Here is a 13,259-nt window from a genome sequence, read left to right as displayed (position 1 = left end):
CATGCTCGCAACCACACGGACACAAATGTTTAGACCTGAATCTTTTTCATAAGTGTGATGACGTTTATTATTTAAAGTACAAATAATCATGTTAAAAGATAAGGATGGTTGAAGGGCATAGTCGACAGAAAGAACTATGAATATTATAAAAAGAAATTCATAGAAAACATTGCTAGTGTTAAGTGATTGCATCCAAAGTATGAACAATAGAAAGGGAAATACATTTGTGTTCTTTTTGTGTAATTACTCGCAGTTGAAATTCCTTCCATTTATACTACTTGTGCAGACTGCTTAGGCTATTCTGGGACGACACTCAAGGCATTAAATCACCTTGATGCATTAAATCACCTTGAGGCATTAAATCACCTTGAGGCATTAAATCACCTTGATGCATTAAATCATCTTGAGTCATTAAATCACCTTGAGGCATTAAATCACCTTGAGGCATTAAATCACATTGAGGCATTAAATCACATTTTCACAGAGTGCGGCTCATTTCCTGAAACTTTCAAATTAGTGTAATCATCTGGAGTATCCGACGCCATGTTCCTTTATTTAACTGTTAAGAGCTGTGATGTGGAGCGACAAGTACTGTCCTGAAACAATTTCAAGCGCAAACCTTGTAGGACTGCATCATGAACTGACCACTGCAAGTGTTATGTTAATTAGGAAATTGTTTTTGCCTAAAAACTAAAAAAAAACAAGTCCAAGGCCCATAACTTAGCCAATGGACCGGAATGAAACTCATACTTCATCTGTTGGTCATTTAGGTAGTCACATACCAAACAAGAAATGTGTCCACACGACACGGATGCACCCAACTGTGACTTTGTCACTACATAAAAGCATAACTGTGTAAATGTTTTTGAGATATTCATCGCCTTTATATTATTAAACTATTAGTTTGCTGCATAACAGGTGTTCAATATTTGAATTTGTTCTTTGTTACATATGCTATCTTCTGCAATTTGTAGAAAAATTTTCTACCAAATCTTTGCATGCAAATAACAGGAATGCACATATCTTCTTGTCAACTGTATAAAAAACACATTTTCTTTTTTTTACTAAAGCAAAGCGTTGAATACATTATACTTGTCACTTTGGCAGTCTTTTAATGACACGTAGCATATTTAAGCAGGTGGATACTGGTGTATTGTTATGTGTTGCAGCTGAATGCATAATCTCAGAGTATATGTTACGAAATCACAGATATCTGGTAAAACCTAGTTTTTGGCCAGACATGGTCCATGTTCAAACTTGGCCTATACATTATCTAGAAACAACTTCTGACCAAATTTGGTGAAGATCGAATGAAAACTACTTGAAATAGAGAGTTATTGACTGCTGAATGTTTAAAATGCATTAAGTGACTTTGTTTTTGACCCGGCATGGCCCATGTTCGAACTTGGTCTAGAGTTCATCTAAATAAAATTTGTAACCAAGTTTGGTGAAGATAGGGTGAAAACTACTTCAAATTGAAAGCGACACTATGCTTTATGTTTAAACGCACTAAGTGACCCTCTAACCTAGTTTTTGAACCCGTGACCTAATTTTTGGCCCGACATGGCCCATGTACAAACTTGGCCTAGACATTATCTAGATACAACTATTGACCAAGTTCTGGGAAGAGCGGATAAAAACTACTTAAATTAGAGAGCGGACACGGCCATGCTGAATGTTTAAAACGCACAAAGTGACCTCATGATCTAGTTTTTTACCCAGCATGGTCCATGTAAGAACTTGGCTTAGAGATCATCAAGATAAAACTTGTGACCACGTTTGGTGAAGATCGGATGAAAACTACTTGAATTAGAGAGCGGACACCATGCTGAATGTTTAAAACGCACTAAGTGACCCCGTGACCTAGTTTTTGGCCCGGCATGGCCCATGTTCGAACTTGGCGTATACATTATCTAGATACAACTTCTGACAAAGTTTGGGGAAGATCGGACGAAAACTACTTGAATTAGAGAACCGACACCATGCTGAATGTTTGAAACTCACTAAATGACCCCGTGACCTAGTTTTTGGCCCGGCATGACCCATGTTCAAACTTGGCTTAGACATTATCTAGATACAATTTATGACCAAGTTTAGTGAAGATGGGATAAGCACTACTTGAGTTAGAGAGCGGACTTGAAAAGTGTGATGAATGGACAGATAGACAGACTGACCAACGGACAGTGCGAAAACTATATGCTGCCCGTTTGGGGCATAAAAATTGTGATAACTCTGGCAGTCACATAATTTTACAAAAAATAGTGTTCGTGAAATTTGCTCATCAAATGCTGGCTGAGTTCAAAAATGGTTTTGTTCCATTAAAACACATGGCTACCAAGATTCGGAGCAATTTTCCATACGTCTTGCCCAATCAGCATGAAACTTAATCAAAACATTTTTTCGAAAAACATCTCAGCCAAGTTCTAAGATTGGTCTGGGTAAAAAGCAAAGACGGAAGCCACATTTATGACACAAACATCACAAAAGCTTCTCAAAACAGTTCAGTGCATTTTCTTCCCAGATGAGTAACCTAGGCCCTTTGTCCTCTTGGTAGAGTTATTGCAGTTTGTTAATTGTTATGATTAAATTTTGTTGGAAGCATATCAACTTGAATAGTAAATATCTTAAACAATCTTCTTCCATGAAACTGCAAGGGTCAGGGGTAAAGTATTTGGTGGAAAACATTGTATTACAGTCCTCTACGAAGTTGTTTCAAAATAATGCCCTAGGGGTCAACATTGGCCCTGCACTTGAGGTTTCTGGTATGTATATAATGGAACTTTAAATATCTTCTCTGAGACTGCAACGCCAAGAATTCTGGTATATACCGGAAGTAACCACTTAAAATCTAGAAACTGCACAGACGAGAGGTTTCATATGGTGGTCCTCTACCAAGTTTGTTCAAATCATGACCCTGGGATTAAAATTGGCTCCCCACCCTCAAGGGGTTACTTGTTTTTCATCTATGTAGTGAAAATTTCTCTGAAACCACAAACCTAGAGGTTTGTCATTCGGCATTTCACATTTTAAAATGGTTCTCTGTTCCTCAATTTCTTCAAATCATGTCCATTGGGTCTATATTGTCTATGCCGCCATGGTCTTGTATAGTCAATAACTCTTCTCTGAAACAAGGGTAAGAGTTTCAATATTTAATTGGTGTGTAACATTGTATGGTTTTCCTCTAAGTTTATTCAAACTATTCCTATTGGGTTAAAAATAACTAGGCTCAGGTTTCACATGATTATAAAGACTTTTAATATGTAAATATTTTTTTTTTATCTTATGCTCTGAAAACCCAAGGGCGAAGGGTTTAATACATGGTGAGAAACATTTTATGGTGGTCTACTACTAGTATTAACTAAGTTTGTTAAAACATGTCACTGGGCTAGAAATTGGTGCCACCCTAGTGTTAACTTGTCTTTTATATATATGTACAAGTTTAAATTGTTATAATATTGTCTGAGACCATAATTATCAAATCTGTTTCACACAAATGAAAAGTTTTAAGCAAACTGGAGGAGTAATCACATGGTTTTATCTAACCTTACAGTTCACAGACAGATAACACAGTTACTTTGGACTTTTAAACAAACTGTAGTTTTATCTTCGTTTGATGGTGGTTGTACTAGATGCTACTTGTTATCGGACTATGGACCAACACTAGATGGGCGTGCTTTGATCAGCTCTTTAATTAAGCCGAAGTGTAAAATAAAAGCTTAAAGCTACTGTGATTGTAACACTAATTCAGTAAAATGGCAACCTTTTCACAATCCACCATTGACAAGGGATCTGAAATGATTCAAGACGTCTTGTGCTCGACCTGTGAAGACAAGTTGTCAGGTCTGGGTAGCATTGAACACAGTACTCAGACAATGGTGTTAGAAGAGAATCCAAACAAGGTGTTCACTGTGCAGGGGAAGTCTGTACATAATTTAAGAATATCAAGTGATTCAAGGGATTGCGAAATCACAGCCATCTGTGGTCTCCCAGAAGGACAGGTCCTTGTTGCAGACAATATGAATATGAAAGTCAAGCTGCTTGACCAGCAGTACCAGGTGGTGAGTCACTGTAGTGTGAATGTCTTGCCATGGGATATGAGTCAGATCACACCCAGTATGGTGGCTGTGACTGTGGAAGATATGCATGAAGTACATGAGGTCCAGTTTATCACAGTCAAGAACAGGAAGCTGGCAAGAGGAATGAAGCTTAAGTTTCAACACGAATGTTTTGGCATTGCCGTCCACCAGGATGACCTGTTTATTACTGCGGATACTGCTCTGTACAAGCACACACTGAGTGGAATACTTGTCAACAAGATGTATGAGGATACATCAGGTTCTGGTACAGGTAAGTTCAGAGTGGATTAATCTGGATATGATTAGGAATACGTTGAATAAATAAATTTCTAATGAACCATCAGTTTAATATTATATCCACAGTTATGAATACAAATTCAGATTTTGTTGAATTATGTAGACTACTTCTATAAATATTAAGTCGATATACATCGACAGATTACATCTAATTATTTGGACTATATATAGACATTCCCTGAATGCCATGTCTATAAATGTATGTGAATGAACTATATTTAAATGATATTAAATTCCATGGATAATTGTTACATTGAGGATATTTGTTGGATATTAAAAATTGTGTTTTAGCTCACCTGAGCACAATGTGCTCATGGGGAGCTTTTGTGGTCGCCTTTTGTCCGTCGTGCGGCGTCAACATTTGCCTTGTTAACACTCTAGAGGCCACATTTATTGTACAATCATGAAATTTGGTCTCAATGGTATCTTGGATGAGTTCGAAAATGGTTGCGTTTACTTAAAAAACATGGCTGCCAAGGGGCGGGGCATTTTTCCTTATATGGCTATAGCAAAATCTTGTTAACACTCTAGAGGCCACATTTATTGTCCGATCTTCATAAAACTTGGTCAAAAGATTCACCCCAATAATATATTGGACAATTTAAAAAATGATGCCCGTTGGTTGAAAAACATGACTGCCAGGGGGTGGGACATTTTTCCTTATATGGCTATAGTAAAACCTTGTTAAATGGATCTTTTCACGTTTCGGTAAATTGACAAAATTGAAAAAAAAAATGTTTCAGACTCGCAAATTTTCGTTTTAGTTATGATATTTGTGAGAAAACAGTAATACTGAACATTTACCATGGTCTAATATGGTCTAATATAGCCATTTTATGCATCTTTAGACGATTTAAAAACCTGAAAATTATAAAGCGTTGCAACGCGAAACGATTGAATAATTTGGAGAGTTCTGTTGTTGTCATTTAATTTTGTGAGACTACAAAGATTACTTATATAAAGTATAAAATACGTCTCGTATACATACTTGGCAGGATGGCCGAGCGGTCTAATTGGTTTTTACTCCAGGACTCTGTAGGTCACTGGTTCGAGCCCTACTGCGGACTACTTTTTTTTCCTTTTTTAAATTTTATTCTTGATTTTTTACTGGCGCTTTTTAGATCCAATGTTTACATTCATCAATATAAAGCATTTAATGGCAAACTTCAAAACATGCCAAAATCTGTGAAAATGCCCCTTTAACACTCTAGAGGCCACATTTATTTTCCGATCTTCATGAAACTTGGTAAGAAGATTTGTCCCAATGATATCTTGGATGAGTTCGAAAATGGTTTCGGGTGCTTAAAAACATGGCCACCAGGGGTGGGGCATTTTTCTTAAATGACTTTATACATGTATGGCTTTAGTAAAACATTGTTTACACTCTAGAGGCCACATTTATTGTCCAATCTTCATGAAATTTGGTTAGAAGATTGGTCTCAATGATATTATTGATGAGTTCGAAAATAACTATGTTTGCTTGAAAAACATGGCTGCCAAGGGGCGGGGCATTTTTAACCAGGTTTTTCGAAGAAAAACAACTGGTTATTAGATTGGCGAATGTCGGCGGTCGGGCTGGCTGACTGGCTGGCGGGCTGGCGGGTGGAACAAGCTTGTCCAGGCCATAACTTTGTCGTTCATTGTTAGATTTTAAAATCGTTTGGCACATGTGTTCACTATCATTAGACGGTGTGTCTCGCGAAAGAATTACGTCGATATATCCAAGGTCAAGGTCACAATTTGAGTTTGAAGGTCAAAAATTGCCCATAAATGAGCTTGTCCGGGCCATGACTTTGTGATTCATTGTGAGATTTTAAAATCATTTGGCACATTTGTTCACCATCATAAGACGGTGTGTCGCGCGAAAGAATCCCGTCGTTATCTCCAAGGTGAAGGTAACAATTTGAGTTTGAATGTCAAAAATGGCCATAAATGAGCTTGTCTGGGCCATTACAAGGTCATTCATTGTGACATTTTAAAATCATTTGGTACATTTGTTCACCATTATTGGAGGGTGTGTCGCACGAAAGAAGTACGTCAATATCTCCAAGGTCAAGGTCGCCACAACTAAAAATAGATTGAATTTGAAACAACAATGTAACTATGAACAATCAGTAACAATGCACATTTTGATTTTGAGTTGTCTCTCTTTATTAGACTTTTTTTATGCCCCCCTTCGAAGAAGAGGGGGTATATTGTTTTGCACATGTCGGTCGGTCCGTCGGTCGATCCGTCCACCAGATGGTTTCCGGATGATAACTCAAGAACGCTAAGGCCTAGGATCATGAAACTTCAAAGGTACATTGATCATGACTGGCAGATGACCCCTATCACCTTCAGATCACTATGTCAAAGGTCAAGGTCACAGTGACTTGAAATAGTAAAATGGTTTCCGGATGATAACTCCAGAACGCTAAGGCCTAGGATCATGAAACTTCATAGGTACATTGATCATGGCTGGCAGATGACCCCTATTGATTTTCAGGTCACTTAGTCAAATGACAAGGTCACAGTGACTTGAAATAGTAAAATGGTTTCAGGATGATAACTCAATAATGCTTTCGCCTATGATCATGAAACTTCATAGGTACATTGATCATGACTGGCAGATGACCCCTATTCATTTTCAGATCACTAGGTCAAAGGTCAAGGTCACAGTGACTTGAAACAGTAAAATGGTTTCCGGATGATAACTCAAGAATGCTTACACCTAGGATCATGAAACTTCATAGGTACATTGATCATGACTGGCAGATAATCCCTATTGATTTTCAGGTCACTAGGTCAAAGGTCAAGGTCTCAGTGACTCGAAATAGTAAAATGGTTTCCGGATGATAACTCAAGAACGCTTACGTCTAGGATCATGAAACTTCATAGGAACTTTGATCATGACTGGTAGATGACCCATATTGATTTTCAGATCACTAGATCAAAGGTCAATGTCGCAGTGACTCGAAACAGTAAAATGGTTTCCGGATGATAACTCAATAATGCTTACGCCTAGAATCATTAAACTTCATAGGTACATTGATCATGACTGGCAGATGACCCGTATCAATTTTCAGGTCACTAGGTCAAGGTCACAGTGACTGTAAACAGTAAAATGGTTTCCGGATGATAACTAAAGAATAATCAGGCCTAGGATCATGAAACTTCATAGGTACATTGATCATGACTGGCAGATGACTCCTACTGATTTTCAGGTCACTAGGTCAAAGGTCAAGGTCTCAGTGACAAAAATGTATTCACACAATGGATTCCGCTACAACTGACAGCCCATATAGGGACATGCATATTTTATAAACAGCCCTTGTTTTCTAATTGAAATCAAGGTCAATTTTACACAAGGGGGTTAACAATACACATTTTGAATTTTCTCCCTTTATCATACTTTTTTTCAACTAAAAAGCTGCTTTTGTGACAATTTTGTCCCTTGTCCCTAATATGGCTATATATGGCTATAGTAAAACCTTGTTAACACTCTAGAGGCCACATTTATTGTCCGATCTTCATGAAACTTGGTCAGAAGATTCATCCCAATAATATCTTGGACGAGTTTGAAAATGATGCCAGTTGGTGGAAAAACATGGCCACCAGGGGCGGGGCATATTTCCTTATATGGCTATAGTAAAACATTGTTAACACTCTGGAGGTCACTTTTATTTTCCGATCATCATGAAACTTGGTCAGAGTATTTGTGCCAATCATATCTTGGACAAGGTCGAAAATGGTTCCGGTTGCTTTAAAAACATGGCCGACATGGGGGTGGGGCATTTTCCTTATATGGCTATAGTAAAATCTTGTAAACACTCTTGAGGCCACATTTATTTTCCGAACTTCATGAAACTTGGTCCGATAGTTCATCCCAATAATGTTTTAGATGATTTTGAAAATAATGCCAGTTGGTTGAAAATCATAGCGCCAGGGGCGGGGCATATTTCCTGATATGACTATTTTAGTAAAACCTTGTTAACACTGTGGAAGCCACATTTATTGTTCGATCTTCATGAAACTTGGTCAGAAGATTCATCCCAATAATATATTGGACGAGTTCGAAAATGATGCCAGTTGGTTGAAAAACATGGCCACCAGGGGCGGGGCATATTTCCTTATATGGCTATAGTAAAACCTTGTTAACACTCGAGAGGTCCCAATTAATTTCCGATCATCATGAAACTTGGTCAGAAGATTTGTGCAAATCATATCTTGGGCAAGTTTGAAAATGGTTCCGGTTGCTTTAAAAACATAGCCACCAGGGGGCGGGGCATTTTTCCTTATATAACTATAGTAAAATCTTGTTAACACTCTTGAGGCCACATTTATTTTCCGATCTTCATGAAACTTGGTCAGATGATTCATCCCAATAATGTTTTAGACGATTTTGAAAATTATGCCAGTTGGTTGAAAAACATAGCCGCCAGGGGGGCGGGGCATATTTCCTGATATGGCTATTTTAGTAAAACCTTGTTAACACTGTAGAGGCCACATTTATTGTCGGATTTTCATGAAACTTTGTCAGAAGATTTGTCCCAATGATATCTTGGACGAATTCGAAAATAGTTCTGGTTGGTTGAAAAACATGGCTGCCAAGGGGGTGGCATTTTTCCTTATATAGCTATGTATGGCTTGAGTTGAACTCTAAAGGCCACATTTATTGTTTGATCTTCATGAAACTTGGTCAGAAGATTCATCTTTGACGAGTTTGAAAATGGTTCGGTTTGGTTGAAAAACATGTACACCTGGGGGCATGGCATTTTTCCTTATATGGCTATAGTTAAACCTTGATAACACTCTAGATGCCACATTTATTGTCCGACCATCATGAAACTTGGTCAGAAGATTTATCACAATGATATCTTAAGTGAGTTGACAAATAGTTATGATTGGTTGAAAAGCATGGGCAGCAGTGGGGAGGTGCATTTTTCCTAAAATGGCTATAGTTAAACCTTGTAAACACTCTATAGTTTACTATTGGTAACCCATTGTATACACACCGGTCTTACTGACAATAACGTAGTGACGTCACCATCAATGTATAGAATGATTTGCTACCTGTGTTTTATTGTTGTTTTTTTGGTATTAAAATTTTCAATAAAAGGTGTAAACTTATCATTTTAACTATTAACTTTTTAGCTCACCTGTCACGAAGTGACATGGTGAGTTTATGTGACCGTGTGATTTCCGGCGTCCGTATGTGCGTGCGTGCGTGCGTCCGTCAACAATTTGTTTGTGTAGACAGTAGAGGTCACAGTTTTCATCCAATCTTTATGAAATTTGGTCAGAATGTTTATCTTGATGAAATCTGGGTTGGGATTGTATTTGGGTCGTTTGGGGTCAAAAACTAGGTCACTAGGTAAAAAACTAGGTCACATAATAGGTCAAATAATAGAAAAACCTTGTGTAGACAATAGAGGTCGCAGTTTTCATCCAATCTTAATGAAGTTTGGTCAGAATGTTTATCTTGATGAAATCTGGGTTGGGATTGTATTTGGGTCATCTGGGGTCAAAAACTAGGTCACTAGGTCAAAAACTAGGTCAATTAATAGAAAAACCTTGTGTAGACAGTAGGGGGTCACCGTTTTCATCCAATCTTTATGAAATTTAGCCAGAATGTTTATCTTGATGAAATCTGGGTTGGCATTCTATTTGGGTCATCTGGGGTCAAAAACTAGGTCACTAGGTCAAAAACAAAGTCAAATAATAAAAAACTTGTGTAGACAGTAGAGGTCACAGTTTTCATTCAATCTTTATGAAATTTGTTCAGAATGTTAATCTTAATAAAATCTGGGTTGGGATTGTCTTTGGGTCATCTGGGGTGAAAAACTAGGTCACTAGGTCAAAAACTAGGTCAAATAATAGAAAAACCTTGTGTAGACAACAGAGGTCGCAGTTTTCATCCAATCTTTATGAAATATGGTCAGAATGTTAACCTTGATGAAATCTGTGTTGGGATTGTATATGGGTCATCTGAGGTCAAAAACTAGGTCACTAGGTCAAATAATAGAAAAATCCGTCAACAATTTGTTTGTGTAGACAGTAGAGGTCACAGTTTTCATCCAATCTTTATGAAATTTGGTCAGAATGTTTATCTTGATGAAATCTGGGTTGGGATTGCATTGGGGCATCTGCGGTCAAAAACTAGGTCACTAGGTCCAAAATCAGGTCATTAGGTCAAAAACTAGGTCACTATTTCAAGTAATAGAGTAACCTTGTATAGACAATAAAGGTCACATTTTTCATCCAATCTTTATGAAATATGGTCAGAATGTTTACCTTGATGAAATCAAGCCTGGGATTGTATTTGGGTCATCTGGGGTCAAAAACTAGGTCACTAGGTCAAAAAATAGAAAAACCTTTTGTAGACAATAGAGGTCACAGTTTTCATCCGATCTTTATAAAATTTTATCAGAATGTTTATCTTGATGAAATCTGGGTTTGGATTGTGTTTGGGTAACCTGGGGTCAAAACCTTGGTTACTAGGTCAAATAATAGAAAAATCTTGTGTAGACAATATAGGTCACAGTTTTCATCTATTCTTTATGAAATTTGGTCAGAATGTTTATCTTGATGAAATCTGGGTGGGGATTGTATTTGATTAGTCAGGTGAGCATTTCAGGGCCATCATGACCCTCTTGTTTAACTTATGATGAAACTGAATGCAATTTTCATTTTCAATAACAACCATATATATACTTATTCTCTTGTATGATTGTCATGTAAAATATTTCAATGTGTGTCAATATAATTTTATTCATGTTTGGTAAATCTATTTTTACTGCATGTAGTTACACCAACTGACACTGCAGGCCCGTAGCCAGGTTTTTGTAAAGGGGGTGCGAATTTTCCCAGTAACGATTGTTATTGAGCAACGAAGTAGCGAAGGGGATATAAACGGAAGGGGATGCAATCGGGGGATTGGAGGTCCTTCCCCTATAAAATTTTGAAAATGAAACGTAAAATTCTGCATTCTGGTGACTTTTTAACTGTATTTGGAGACTGAACTTATAGAGACTTGTCATATGAAATCGCACTTTCATTTACCATATGCAGTGACTGATCGACATGAATATGATATAACATACATTTATTCCAAACTATTGTTTTTCAATAACCACATTTTTCTATCAGTCATGGAAATACGTCATTGCATACGGTGTTTAACTCGACACTAGTATACGCGCACACAATTTGTTTACATATGCAACAACACATTTATAGAATGTAAAATCAACAATAAGAACGTTACAAAATATCATTATTTATTGGAATCTTGGAATCTTGATAAAGTTGGTGTGTTTTATCACTCCAAAATGCTACCATTCATAAAACAAGGAAATAAAATGGAAATATTTGATTTTTTTCAAAACAATTGTTTGTCTGCTACTATGGATAGTTCCAGAAGCTAGCATTGCTCTAAACGTGCTAATAGTGTATTGTACAACAAACACTGATTAACAAAACTGGTTCTTCTCTAATATGCATAAATTCTAAACAGAAATCAAAATCGTTTTTTTAAACTATTTTTAACAAATAAGTTATACATTTATAAACGAATTTCAGAAACATATAACAATTCAGGCTTCATAAAGACCCTATAACCACAAACTACTGGCCCTATGGTCTCAAAGTCCTGAACATTGTTTGCCAGGACGTTGAAGAAAAAACATGGACTTATTTGCTCATTATATGCTCAAGATCTGTCACAGTTATTGAACATTAAACGTTGACGTCCACCTGATCAGATGTTGTAGTTTTAAATTCATTATAACACTTGTTTAAGAGTGGGACATATTTCTTAGTGTCAAGTTTGACATAATTAAAACATTTAGGAAAGTTCTGTATGTGGGGCAGAACAGATGCCGCCATTGGTGTTGCTAAACTACAAAAAAACTTCATTGGTTTGTATAAATGATTTGCGTTCTTGTCATTCAACAAAAAATATTCTGTCTTGAGCATAGCTGGTATTCTTTTTATGGAAAACCATTTAGGGGATCCGAAAATGGTTGTACGGGGATATAACGAAAAGACAATGCACAGCCTGTCGAAAATACTGTGCACAATGTGCAATTGTTATAAATCGTGATATAATGCAAAATTATTAACCAGTGACTCATTAGTCTTCGGCAATAGTCGACAGGGTGTCCTTTGATTTCAGTCATTTTCTAAAGCTGGCATTGCATTCCGTTAATAATCATCTAAAATGTATTTTCTTTTTTATAAGAGTATTTATTCAAGTTAATCAAATAGTTTTTCCAGCCATTTAGATAATTGTCGAAAAAGACAGTACTGTCAGTAGTTCAAAGAATTTATGTGAATATCAGAACGGTTATGTAATACATCATACTGTTACATCTATTGCAATTGTTTTTATATTTCTCTGTGACTCAACTAATTGACGAGAACTGCTGTAAAAAACAAAAACAATTTTAGTTCAGAATATAAAGTCTGTTTTTAGATAACATAAAATCACACTGTACATGTATCTATCCAAAGACCTATAGAAAACATTCTATAGGTCTTTGATCTATCTATATATAAGCAGCTGTTTCTAATAGCAGATACATTATAAATTAGCAAATTGAAGATTAAAGTCTTGAAATGTTTTTAATCCTTGGTTTTGAAGTATGGTGAAATTTTTTGTTTTGAGAACATTTTCTGTCAGTTAGCCTGAATTAATACATTTTAATTCAGCATGGGATAATATGAATTAAAGCCACGCAGCATTGCCTTTTGCAATAATGTAAACAAAGTGTACCTGGATAAACTTTTTCATAAAGCGCAGAGACGTTAAGCAGCTACAATAGTTTGACATTGAACTGCCAAAATCACTACATTTTATGTGTGCATCTTTAAATTTGCCAAAAAGCATTTATACTTGCAGGAAAT

The sequence above is a fragment of the Dreissena polymorpha genome, chromosome 9, assembly GCF_020536995.1.
Source record: "Dreissena polymorpha isolate Duluth1 chromosome 9, UMN_Dpol_1.0, whole genome shotgun sequence".
Taxonomy (NCBI): Eukaryota; Metazoa; Mollusca; class Bivalvia; order Myida; family Dreissenidae; genus Dreissena; species Dreissena polymorpha.
The sequence above is the reverse complement of the archived record's forward strand: the minus strand, read 5'-3'. Positions refer to the sequence as shown.